Genomic DNA, 13789 nt, shown 5'->3' with positions numbered 1-13789 from the left:
GAATTCAGCTTGCATTTCAGTATACAGTGGCTTGAATAGTGTACATGCATTATCTATACAGTTCCAGCTCACCCTGAGTGGCTATGTACACATCCTTAACTCAAAATGCATGGAATACAAAGTAATGCATTCAGGTCCATAGAGTGTAGAGATGTATTTTGCTGAAAACTGCTATGTGATAACTTGATGTAAACCTTATTATTTTATTTACCATATGATTTAGAGTAGTATGCAACCAATGAGTGTTCTACCAACGTTCGCGAACATACTTTCAGTAACATCACCGTTTGTACACAATGGAACATTAGCGTTTACAGAACTAAACAAAGTTATTGCCGATACCACTCTGAATGTTATGAGGTAGGTTCCTGAATTCATCTTGAATTTGTGTATTCCATAGCTCTGAGAAGTATGAGGGCAATATTTATACAATTCCAGCTCACCGTGAGTAGTTATGTCCACATCCTTAACAGAAAATGCATAGAATAGAAGGTAATGCTTTGAGCTCCATAGAGTGTAGAGTTGAAATTTGCTGAAAACTACTATGTGCTAACATGATGTAAACATTATTTTACTTCCCATGTGATTTATAGTATGCTACCAATTTTATGAGTGTTCTACCAATGTTCGAGAAGATACTTTCAGTATCATCACTTTTTGTGCACAATGGAACATTAGCGTTTACAAAACTAAAGAAAGATATTGCCTGTACCATTCTGAATGTTATGAGGTAGGTTCCTGAATTCATCTTGCATTTGAGTATTCCATGGCTCTGAGAAGTATACAGGCAGTATCTATACAATTCCAGCTCACCCTGAGTAGTTATGTCCACATCCTTAACAGGAAATGCATAGAATAGAAGGTAATGCATTGAGCTCAATAGAGTGTAGAGTTGAATTTTGCTGAAATCTACTATGTGCTAACTTGATGTAAACCTCATTATTTTACTTACCATATGATAGCGTAGTATGCAACCAATTTTATGAGTGTTCAACCTATGTTCGTGAAGATACTTTCAGTAACATCACCTTTTGTACACAGTGGAAGTTTAGCGTTTACAGAACTAAACAAAGTTATTGCCTATCCCACTGTGAATGTTATGAGGTAGGTTCCTGTATTCATCTTGAATTTGAGTATTCCATAGCTCTGAGAAGTATGCATGCAATGTTTATACAATTCCAACTCACCCTGAGTAGTTATGTCCACATCCTTAACAGAAAATGCATAGAATAGAAGGTAATGCTTTCAGGTCAATAGAGTGTAGAGATGAATTTTGCTGAAAACTGCAATGTGCTAAATTGATGTAAAGTTTTTTATTTGACTTACCATATGATTTAGAGTAGTATGCAACCAATGAGTGTTCTACAAATGTTCGAAAAGCTACTTTCAGTAACATCACCTTTTGTACACAATGGAACATTAGCGTTTACGGAACTAAGCAAACATATTGCCTGTACCACTCTGAATGTTATGAGGTAGGTTCCTGAATTCATCTTGCATTTGAGTATGCCATTGCTCTGAATAGTGTACATGCAATATCTATACAGTTCCAGCTCACCCTGAGTGGCTATGTACACATCCTTAACTCAAAATGCATAGAATACAAAGTAATGCATTCAGCTCAAAAGAGTGTAGAGACCAATTTTGCTGAAAACTGCTATGTGATAACTTGATGTAAACCTTATTATTTTATTTACCATATGATTTAGAGTAGTATGCAACCAATGAGTGTTCTACAAATGTTCGAAAAGCTACTTTCAGTAACATCACCTTTTGTACACGATGGAACATTAGCGTTTACGGAACTAAGCAAACATATTGCCTGTACCACTCTGAATGTGATGAGGTTGGTTCCTGAATTCAGCTTGCATTTCAGTATTCTGTGGCTTGAATAGTGTACATGCATTATCTATACAGTTCTAGCTCACCCTGAGTGACTACGTACACATACTTAACTCAAAATGCATGGAATACAAAGTAATGCATTCAGGTCAATAGAGTGTAGAGATGAATTTTGCTGAAAACTGCTATGTGATAACTTGATGTAAACCTTATTATTTTATTTACCATATGATTTAGAGTAGTATGCCACCAATGAGTGTTCTACCAATGTTGGAGAACATACTTTCAGTAACAACACATTTTGTACACAGTGGAACATTAGCGTTTACAAATCTAAAGAAAGATATTGCCTGTACCATTCTGAATGTTATGAGGTAGGTTCCTGAATTCATCTTGCATTTGAGTATTCCATGGCTCTGAGAAGTATACAGGCAATATCTATACAATTCCAGCTCACCCTGAGTAGTTATGTCCACATCCTTAACAGGAAATGCTTAGAATAGAAGGTAATGCATTGAGCTCAATAGAGTGTAGAGTTGAATTTTGCTGAAATCTACTATGTGCTAACTTGATGTAAGCCTCATTATTTTACTTACCATATGATAGCGTAGTATGCAACCAATTTTATGAGTGTTCAACCTATGTTCGTGAAGATACTTTCAGTAACATCACCTTTTGTACACAGTGGAACATTAGAGTTTACAGAACTAAACAACGATATTGGCTGTTCCACTCTGAATGTGATGAGGTTGGTTCCTGAATTCAGCTTGCATTTCAGTATTCCATGGCTCTGAATAGTGTACATGCAATATCTATACAGTTCCAGCTCACCCTGAGTGGCTATGTACACATCCTTAACTCAAAATGCATAGAATACAAAGTAATGCATTCAGGTCAATAGAGTGTAGAGATGAATTTTGCTGAAAACTGCTATGTGATAACTTGATGTAAACCTTATTATTTTATTTACCATATGATTTAGAGTAGTATGCAACCAATGAGTGTTCTACAAATGTTCGAAAAGCTACTTTCAGTAACATCACCTTTTGTACACGATGGAACATTAGCGTTTACGGAACTAAGCAAGCATATTGCCTGTACCACTCTGAATGTTATGAGGTAGGTTCCTGAATTCATCTTGCATTTGAGTATTCCATAGCTCTGAGAAGTATACAGGCAATATTTATACAATTCCAGCTCACCCTGATTAGTTATGTCCACATCCTTAACAGAAAATGCATAGAATAGAAGGTAATGCTTTGAGCTCAATAGAGTGTAGAGTTGAAATTTGCTGAAAACTACTATGTGCTAACATGATGTAAACATTATTTTACTTCCCATATGATTTATAGTATGCTACCAATTTTATGAGTGTTCTACCAATGTTCGAGAAGATACTTTCAGTATCATCACTTTTTGTGCACAATGGAACATTAGCGTTTACAAAACTAAAGAAAGATATTGCCTGTACCATTCTGAATGTTATGAGGTAGGTTCCTGAATTCATCTTGCATTTGAGTATTCCATGGCTCTGAGAAGTATACAGGCAATATCTATACAATTCCAGCTCACCCTGAGTAGTTATGTCCACATCCTTAACAGGAAATGCATAGAATAGAAGGTAATGCATTGAGCTCAATAGAGTGCAGAGTTGAATTTTGCTGAAATCTACTATGTGCTAACTTGATGTAAACCTCATTATTTTACTTACCATATGATAGCGTAGTATGCAACCAATTTTATGAGTGTTCAACCTATGTTCGTGAAGATACTTTCAGTAACATCACCTTTTGTACACAGTGGAACATTAGAGTTTACAGAACTAAACAACGATATTGGCTGTTCCACTCTGAATGTGATGAGGTTGGTTCCTGAATTCAGCTTGCATTTCAGTATTCCATGGCTCTGGATAGTGTACATGCATTATCTATACAGTTCCAGCTCACCCTGAGTTGTTATGTCAACATCCTTAACAGGAAATGCATAGAATAGAAGGTAATGCATTGAGCTCAATAGAGTGTAGAGTTGAATTTTGCTGAAATCTACTATGTGCTAACTTGATGTAAACCTCATTATTTTACTTACCATATGATAGAGTAGTATGCAACCAATTTTATGAGTGTTCAACCTATGTTCGTGAAGATACTTTCAGAAACATCACCTTTTGTGCACAATGGAACATTAGCGTTTACAGAACTAAACAACGATATTGGCTGTTCCACTCTGAATGTGATGAGGTTGGTTCCTGAATTCAGCTTGCATTTCAGTATTCTGTGGCTCTGAATAGTGTACATGCATTATCTATACAGTTCTAGCTCACCCTGAGTGACTACGTACACATCCTTAACTCAAAATGCATGGAATACAAAGTAATGCATTCAGGTCAATAGAGTGTTGAGATGAAAATTGCTGAAAACTGCTGTGTGCTAACTTGATGTAAGGTTTATTATTTGACTTACCATATGATTTAGAGTAGAATGCAACCAATAAGTGTTCAACCTATGTTCGTGAAGATACTTTCAGTAACATCACCTTTTGTACACAGTGGAACATTAGAGTTTACAGAACTAAACAACGATATTGGCTGTTCCACTCTGAATGTGATGAGGTTGGTTCCTGAATTCAGCTTGCATTTCAATATTCCGTGGCTCTGAATAGTGTACATGCATTATCTATACAGTTCCAGCTCACCGTGAGTGGCTATGTACACATCCTTAACTCAAAATGCATGGAATACAAAGTAATGCATTCAGGTCAATAGAGTGTAGAGATGAATTTTGCTGAAAACTGCAATGTGCTAAATTGATGTAAAGTTTATTATTTGACTTACCATATGATTTAGAGTAGCATGCAACCAATGAGTGTTCTACAAATGTTCAAAAAGATACTTTCAGTAACATCACCTTTTGTACACAATGGGACATTAGCGTTTATGGAACTAAGCAAACATATTGCCTGTACCACTCTGAATGTTATGAGGTAGGTTCCTGAATTCATCTTGCATTTGAGTATTCCATTGCTCTGAATAGTGTACATGCAATATCTATACAGTTCCAGCTCACCCTGAGTGGCTATGTACACATCCTTAACTCAAAATGCATAGAATACAAAGTAATGCATTCAGGTCAATAGAGTGTAGAGATGAATTTTGCTGAAAACTGCTATGTGATAACTTGATGTAAACCTTATTATTTTATTTACCATATGATTTAGAGTAGTATTCAACCAATGAGTGTTCTACCAATGTTCGAGAAGATACTTTCAGTAACATCACCTTTTGTACACAATGGAACATTAGCGTTTACAGAACTAAACAAAGTTATTGCCTGTACCACTCTGAATGTTATGAGGTAGGTTCCTGAATTCATCTTGAATTTGAGTATTCCATGGCTCTGAGAAGTATACAGGCAGTATCTATACAATTCCAGCTCACCCTGAGTAGTTATGTCCACATCCTTAACAGGAAATGCATAGAATAGAAGGTAATGCATTGAGCTCAATAGAGTGTAGAGTTGAATTTTGCTGAAATCTACTATGTGCTAACTTGATGTAAACCTCATTATTTTACTTACCATATGATAGCGTAGTATGCAACCAATTTTATGAGTGTTCAACCTATGTTCGTGAAGATACTTTCAGTAACATCACCTTTTGTACACAGTGGAAGTTTAGCGTTTACAGAACTAAACAAAGTTATTGCCTATCCCACTGTGAATGTTATGAGGTAGGTTCCTGAATTCATCTTGAATTTGAGTATTCCATAGCTCTGAGAAGTATGCATGCAATGTTTATACAATTCCAACTCACCCTGAGTAGTTATGTCCACATCCTTAACAGAAAATGCATAGAATAGAAGGTAATGCTTTCAGGTCAATAGAGTGTAGAGATGAATTTTGCTGAAAACTGCAATGTGCTAAATTGATGTAAAGTTTTTTATTTGACTTACCATATGATTTAGAGTAGTATGCAACCAATGAGTGTTCTACAAATGTTCGAAAAGCTACTTTCAGTAACATCACCTTTTGTACACAATGGAACATTAGCGTTTACGGAACTAAGCAAACATATTGCCTGTACCACTCTGAATGTTATGAGGTAGGTTCCTGAATTCATCTTGCATTTGAGTATGCCATTGCTCTGAATAGTGTACATGCAATATCTATACAGTTCCAGCTCACCCTGAGTGGCTATGTACACATCCTTAACTCAAAATGCATAGAATACAAAGTAATGCATTCAGCTCAATAGAGTGTAGAGACCAATTTTGCTGAAAACTGCTATGTGATAACTTGATGTAAACCTTATTATTTTATTTACCATATGATTTAGAGTAGTATGCAACCAATGAGTGTTCTACAAATGTTCGAAAAGCTACTTTCAGTAACATCACCTTTTGTACACGATGGAACATTAGCGTTTACGGAACTAAGCAAACATATTGCCTGTACCACTCTGAATGTGATGAGGTTGGTTCCTGAATTCAGCTTGCATTTCAGTATTCTGTGGCTTGAATAGTGTACATGCATTATCTATACAGTTCTAGCTCACCCTGAGTGACTACGTACACATACTTAACTCAAAATGCATGGAATACAAAGTAATGCATTCAGGTCAATAGAGTGTAGAGATGAATTTTGATGAAAACTGCTATGTGATAACTTGATGTAAACCTTATTATTTTATTTACCATATGATTTAGAGTAGTATGCCACCAATGAGTGTTCTACCAATGTTGGAGAACATACTTTCAGTAACAACACATTTTGTACACAGTGGAACATTAGCGTTTACAAATCTAAAGAAAGATATTGCCTGTACCATTCTGAATGTTATGAGGTAGGTTCCTGAATTCATCTTGCATTTGAGTATTCCATGGCTCTGAGAAGTATACAGGCAATATCTATACAATTCCAGCTCACCCTGAGTAGTTATGTCCACATCCTTAACAGGAAATGCTTAGAATAGAAGGTAATGCATTGAGCTCAATAGAGTGTAGAGTTGAATTTTGCTGAAATCTACTATGTGCTAACTTGATGTAAGCCTCATTATTTTACTTACCATATGATAGCGTAGTATGCAACCAATTTTATGAGTGTTCAACCTATGTTCGTGAAGATACTTTCAGTAACATCACCTTTTGTACACAGTGGAACATTAGAGTTTACAGAACTAAACAACGATATTGGCTGTTCCACTCTGAATGTGATGAGGTTGGTTCCTGAATTCAGCTTGCATTTCAGTATTCCATGGCTCTGAATAGTGTACATGCAATATCTATACAGTTCCAGCTCACCCTGAGTGGCTATGTACACATCCTTAACTCAAAATGCATAGAATACAAAGTAATGCATTCAGGTCAATAGAGTGTAGAGATGAATTTTGCTGAAAACTGCTATGTGATAACTTGATGTAAACCTTATTATTTTATTTACCATATGATTTAGAGTAGTATGCAACCAATGAGTGTTCTACAAATGTTCGAAAAGCTACTTTCAGTAACATCACCTTTTGTACACGATGGAACATTAGCGTTTACGGAACTAAGCAAGCATATTGCCTGTACCACTCTGAATGTTATGAGGTAGGTTCCTGAATTCATCTTGCATTTGAGTATTCCATAGCTCTGAGAAGTATACAGGCAATATTTATACAATTCCAGCTCACCCTGATTAGTTATGTCCACATCCTTAACAGAAAATGCATAGAATAGAAGGTAATGCTTTGAGCTCAATAGAGTGTAGAGTTGAAATTTGCTGAAAACTACTATGTGCTAACATGATGTAAACATTATTTTACTTCCCATATGATTTATAGTATGCTACCAATTTTATGAGTGTTCTACCAATGTTCGAGAAGATACTTTCAGTATCATCACTTTTTGTGCACAATGGAACATTAGCGTTTACAAAACTAAAGAAAGATATTGCCTGTACCATTCTGAATGTTATGAGGTAGGTTCCTGAATTCATCTTGCATTTGAGTATTCCATGGCTCTGAGAAGTATACAGGCAATATCTATACAATTCCAGCTCACCCTGAGTAGTTATGTCCACATCCTTAACAGGAAATGCATAGAATAGAAGGTAATGCATTGAGCTCAATAGAGTGCAGAGTTGAATTTTGCTGAAATCTACTATGTGCTAACTTGATGTAAACCTCATTATTTTACTTACCATATGATAGCGTAGTATGCAACCAATTTTATGAGTGTTCAACCTATGTTCGTGAAGATACTTTCAGTAACATCACCTTTTGTACACAGTGGAACATTAGAGTTTACAGAACTAAACAACGATATTGGCTGTTCCACTCTGAATGTGATGAGGTTGGTTCCTGAATTCAGCTTGCATTTCAGTATTCCATGGCTCTGGATAGTGTACATGCATTATCTATACAGTTCCAGCTCACCCTGAGTTGTTATGTCAACATCCTTAACAGGAAATGCATAGAATAGAAGGTAATGCATTGAGCTCAATAGAGTGTAGAGTTGAATTTTGCTGAAATCTACTATGTGCTAACTTGATGTAAACCTCATTATTTTACTTACCATATGATAGCGTAGTATGCAACCAATTTTATGAGTGTTCAACCTATGTTCGTGAAGATACTTTCAGAAACATCACCTTTTGTGCACAATGGAACATTAGCGTTTACAGAACTAAACAACGATATTGGCTGTTCCACTCTGAATGTGATGAGGTTGGTTCCTGAATTCAGCTTGCATTTCAGTATTCTGTGGCTCTGAATAGTGTACATGCATTATCTATACAGTTCTAGCTCACCCTGAGTGACTACGTACACATCCTTAACTCAAAATGCATGGAATACAAAGTAATGCATTCAGGTCAATAGAGTGTTGAGATGAAAATTGCTGAAAACTGCTGTGTGCTAACTTGATGTAAGGTTTATTATTTGACTTACCATATGATTTAGAGTAGAATGCAACCAATAAGTGTTCAACCTATGTTCGTGAAGATACTTTCAGTAACATCACCTTTTGTACACAGTGGAACATTAGAGTTTACAGAACTAAACAACGATATTGGCTGTTCCACTCTGAATGTGATGAGGTTGGTTCCTGAATTCAGCTTGCATTTCAATATTCCGTGGCTCTGAATAGTGTACATGCATTATCTATACAATTCCAGCTCACCGTGAGTGGCTATGTACACATCCTTAACTCAAAATGCATGGAATACAAAGTAATGCATTCAGGTCAATAGAGTGTAGAGATGAATTTTGCTGAAAACTGCAATGTGCTAAATTGATGTAAAGTTTATTATTTGACTTACCATATGATTTAGAGTAGCATGCAACCAATGAGTGTTCTACAAATGTTCAAAAAGATACTTTCAGTAACATCACCTTTTGTACACAATGGGACATTAGCGTTTATGGAACTAAGCAAACATATTGCCTGTACCACTCTGAATGTTATGAGGTAGGTTCCTGAATTCATCTTGCATTTGAGTATTCCATTGCTCTGAATAGTGTACATGCAATATCTATACAGTTCCAGCTCACCCTGAGTGGCTATGTACACATCCTTAACTCAAAATGCATAGAATACAAAGTAATGCATTCAGGTCAATAGAGTGTAGAGATGAATTTTGCTGAAAACTGCTATGTGATAACTTGATGTAAACCTTATTATTTTATTTACCATATGATTTAGAGTAGTATTCAACCAATGAGTGTTCTACCAATGTTCGAGAAGATACTTTCAGTAACATCACCTTTTGTACACAATGGAACATTAGCGTTTACAGAACTAAACAAAGTTATTGCCTGTACCACTCTGAATGTTATGAGGTAGGTTCCTGAATTCATCTTGAATTTGAGTATTCCATGGCTCTGAGAAGTATACAGGCAGTATCTATACAATTCCAGCTCACCCTGAGTAGTTATGTCCACATCCTTAACAGGAAATGCATAGAATAGAAGGTAATGCATTGAGCTCAATAGAGTGTAGAGTTGAATTTTGCTGAAATCTACTATGTGCTAACTTGATGTAAACCTCATTATTTTACTTACCATATGATAGCGTAGTATGCAACCAATTTTATGAGTGTTCAACCTATGTTCGTGAAGATACTTTCAGTAACATCACCTTTTGTACACAGTGGAAGTTTAGCGTTTACAGAACTAAACAAAGTTATTGCCTATCCCACTGTGAATGTTATGAGGTAGGTTCCTGAATTCATCTTGAATTTGAGTATTCCATAGCTCTGAGAAGTATGCATGCAATGTTTATACAATTCCAACTCACCCTGAGTAGTTATGTCCACATCCTTAACAGAAAATGCATAGAATAGAAGGTAATGCTTTCAGGTCAATAGAGTGTAGAGATGAATTTTGCTGAAAACTGCAATGTGCTAAATTGATGTAAAGTTTTTTATTTGACTTACCATATGATTTAGAGTAGTATGCAACCAATGAGTGTTCTACAAATGTTCGAAAAGCTACTTTCAGTAACATCACCTTTTGTACACAATGGAACATTAGCGTTTACGGAACTAAGCAAACATATTGCCTGTACCACTCTGAATGTTATGAGGTAGGTTCCTGAATTCATCTTGCATTTGAGTATGCCATTGCTCTGAATAGTGTACATGCAATATCTATACAGTTCCAGCTCACCCTGAGTGGCTATGTACACATCCTTAACTCAAAATGCATAGAATACAAAGTAATGCATTCAGCTCAATAGAGTGTAGAGACCAATTTTGCTGAAAACTGCTATGTGATAACTTGATGTAAACCTTATTATTTTATTTACCATATGATTTAGAGTAGTATGCAACCAATGAGTGTTCTACAAATGTTCGAAAAGCTACTTTCAGTAACATCACCTTTTGTACACGATGGAACATTAGCGTTTACGGAACTAAGCAAACATATTGCCTGTACCACTCTGAATGTGATGAGGTTGGTTCCTGAATTCAGCTTGCATTTCAGTATTCTGTGGCTTGAATAGTGTACATGCATTATCTATACAGTTCTAGCTCACCCTGAGTGACTACGTACACATACTTAACTCAAAATGCATGGAATACAAAGTAATGCATTCAGGTCAATAGAGTGTAGAGATGAATTTTGCTGAAAACTGCTATGTGATAACTTGATGTAAACCTTATTATTTTATTTACCATATGATTTAGAGTAGTATGCCACCAATGAGTGTTCTACCAATGTTGGAGAACATACTTTCAGTAACAACACATTTTGTACACAGTGGAACATTAGCGTTTACAAATCTAAAGAAAGATATTGCCTGTACCATTCTGAATGTTATGAGGTAGGTTCCTGAATTCATCTTGCATTTGAGTATTCCATGGCTCTGAGAAGTATACAGGCAATATCTATACAATTCCAGCTCACCCTGAGTAGTTATGTCCACATCCTTAACAGGAAATGCTTAGAATAGAAGGTAATGCATTGAGCTCAATAGAGTGTAGAGTTGAATTTTGCTGAAATCTACTATGTGCTAACTTGATGTAAGCCTCATTATTTTACTTACCATATGATAGCGTAGTATGCAACCAATTTTATGAGTGTTCAACCTATGTTCGTGAAGATACTTTCAGTAACATCACCTTTTGTACACAGTGGAACATTAGAGTTTACAGAACTAAACAACGATATTGGCTGTTCCACTCTGAATGTGATGAGGTTGGTTCCTGAATTCAGCTTGCATTTCAGTATTCCATGGCTCTGAATAGTGTACATGCAATATCTATACAGTTCCAGCTCACCCTGAGTGGCTATGTACACATCCTTAACTCAAAATGCATAGAATACAAAGTAATGCATTCAGGTCAATAGAGTGTAGAGATGAATTTTGCTGAAAACTGCTATGTGATAACTTGATGTAAACCTTATTATTTTATTTACCATATGATTTAGAGTAGTATGCAACCAATGAGTGTTCTACAAATGTTCGAAAAGCTACTTTCAGTAACATCACCTTTTGTACACGATGGAACATTAGCGTTTACGGAACTAAGCAAGCATATTGCCTGTACCACTCTGAATGTTATGAGGTAGGTTCCTGAATTCATCTTGCATTTGAGTATTCCATAGCTCTGAGAAGTATACAGGCAATATTTATACAATTCCAGCTCACCCTGATTAGTTATGTCCACATCCTTAACAGAAAATGCATAGAATAGAAGGTAATGCTTTGAGCTCAATAGAGTGTAGAGTTGAAATTTGCTGAAAACTACTATGTGCTAACATGATGTAAACATTATTTTACTTCCCATATGATTTATAGTATGCTACCAATTTTATGAGTGTTCTACCAATGTTCGAGAAGATACTTTCAGTATCATCACTTTTTGTGCACAATGGAACATTAGCGTTTACAAAACTAAAGAAAGATATTGCCTGTACCATTCTGAATGTTATGAGGTAGGTTCCTGAATTCATCTTGCATTTGAGTATTCCATGGCTCTGAGAAGTATACAGGCAATATCTATACAATTCCAGCTCACCCTGAGTAGTTATGTCCACATCCTTAACAGGAAATGCATAGAATAGAAGGTAATGCATTGAGCTCAATAGAGTGCAGAGTTGAATTTTGCTGAAATCTACTATGTGCTAACTTGATGTAAACCTCATTATTTTACTTACCATATGATAGCGTAGTATGCAACCAATTTTATGAGTGTTCAACCTATGTTCGTGAAGATACTTTCAGTAACATCACCTTTTGTACACAGTGGAACATTAGAGTTTACAGAACTAAACAACGATATTGGCTGTTCCACTCTGAATGTGATGAGGTTGGTTCCTGAATTCAGCTTGCATTTCAGTATTCCATGGCTCTGGATAGTGTACATGCATTATCTATACAGTTCCAGCTCACCCTGAGTTGTTATGTCAACATCCTTAACAGGAAATGCATAGAATAGAAGGTAATGCATTGAGCTCAATAGAGTGTAGAGTTGAATTTTGCTGAAATCTACTATGTGCTAACTTGATGTAAACCTCATTATTTTACTTACCATATGATAGAGTAGTATGCAACCAATTTTATGAGTGTTCAACCTATGTTCGTGAAGATACTTTCAGAAACATCACCTTTTGTGCACAATGGAACATTAGCGTTTACAGAACTAAACAACGATATTGGCTGTTCCACTCTGAATGTGATGAGGTTGGTTCCTGAATTCAGCTTGCATTTCAGTATTCTGTGGCTCTGAATAGTGTACATGCATTATCTATACAGTTCTAGCTCACCCTGAGTGACTACGTACACATCCTTAACTCAAAATGCATGGAATACAAAGTAATGCATTCAGGTCAATAGAGTGTTGAGATGAAAATTGCTGAAAACTGCTGTGTGCTAACTTGATGTAAGGTTTATTATTTGACTTACCATATGATTTAGAGTAGAATGCAACCAATAAGTGTTCAACCTATGTTCGTGAAGATACTTTCAGTAACATCACCTTTTGTACACAGTGGAACATTAGAGTTTACAGAACTAAACAACGATATTGGCTGTTCCACTCTGAATGTGATGAGGTTGGTTCCTGAATTCAGCTTGCATTTCAATATTCCGTGGCTCTGAATAGTGTACATGCATTATCTATACAGTTCCAGCTCACCGTGAGTGGCTATGTACACATCCTTAACTCAAAATGCATGGAATACAAAGTAATGCATTCAGGTCAATAGAGTGTAGAGATGAATTTTGCTGAAAACTGCAATGTGCTAAATTGATGTAAAGTTTATTATTTGACTTACCATATGATAGCGTAGTATGCAACCAATTTTATGAGTGTTCAACCTATGTTCGTGAAGATACTTTCAGTAACATCACCTTTTGTACACAGTGGAACATTAGAGTTTACAGAACTAAACAACGATATTGGCTGTTCCACTCTGAATGTTATGAGGTAGGTTCCTGAATTCATCTTGCATTTGAGTATTCCATGGC

Source organism: Hemitrygon akajei, chromosome 12 (assembly GCF_048418815.1).
Source record: "Hemitrygon akajei chromosome 12, sHemAka1.3, whole genome shotgun sequence".
NCBI classification, from domain to species: Eukaryota; Metazoa; Chordata; class Chondrichthyes; order Myliobatiformes; family Dasyatidae; genus Hemitrygon; species Hemitrygon akajei.
This window is presented reverse-complemented; position numbering follows the sequence as displayed.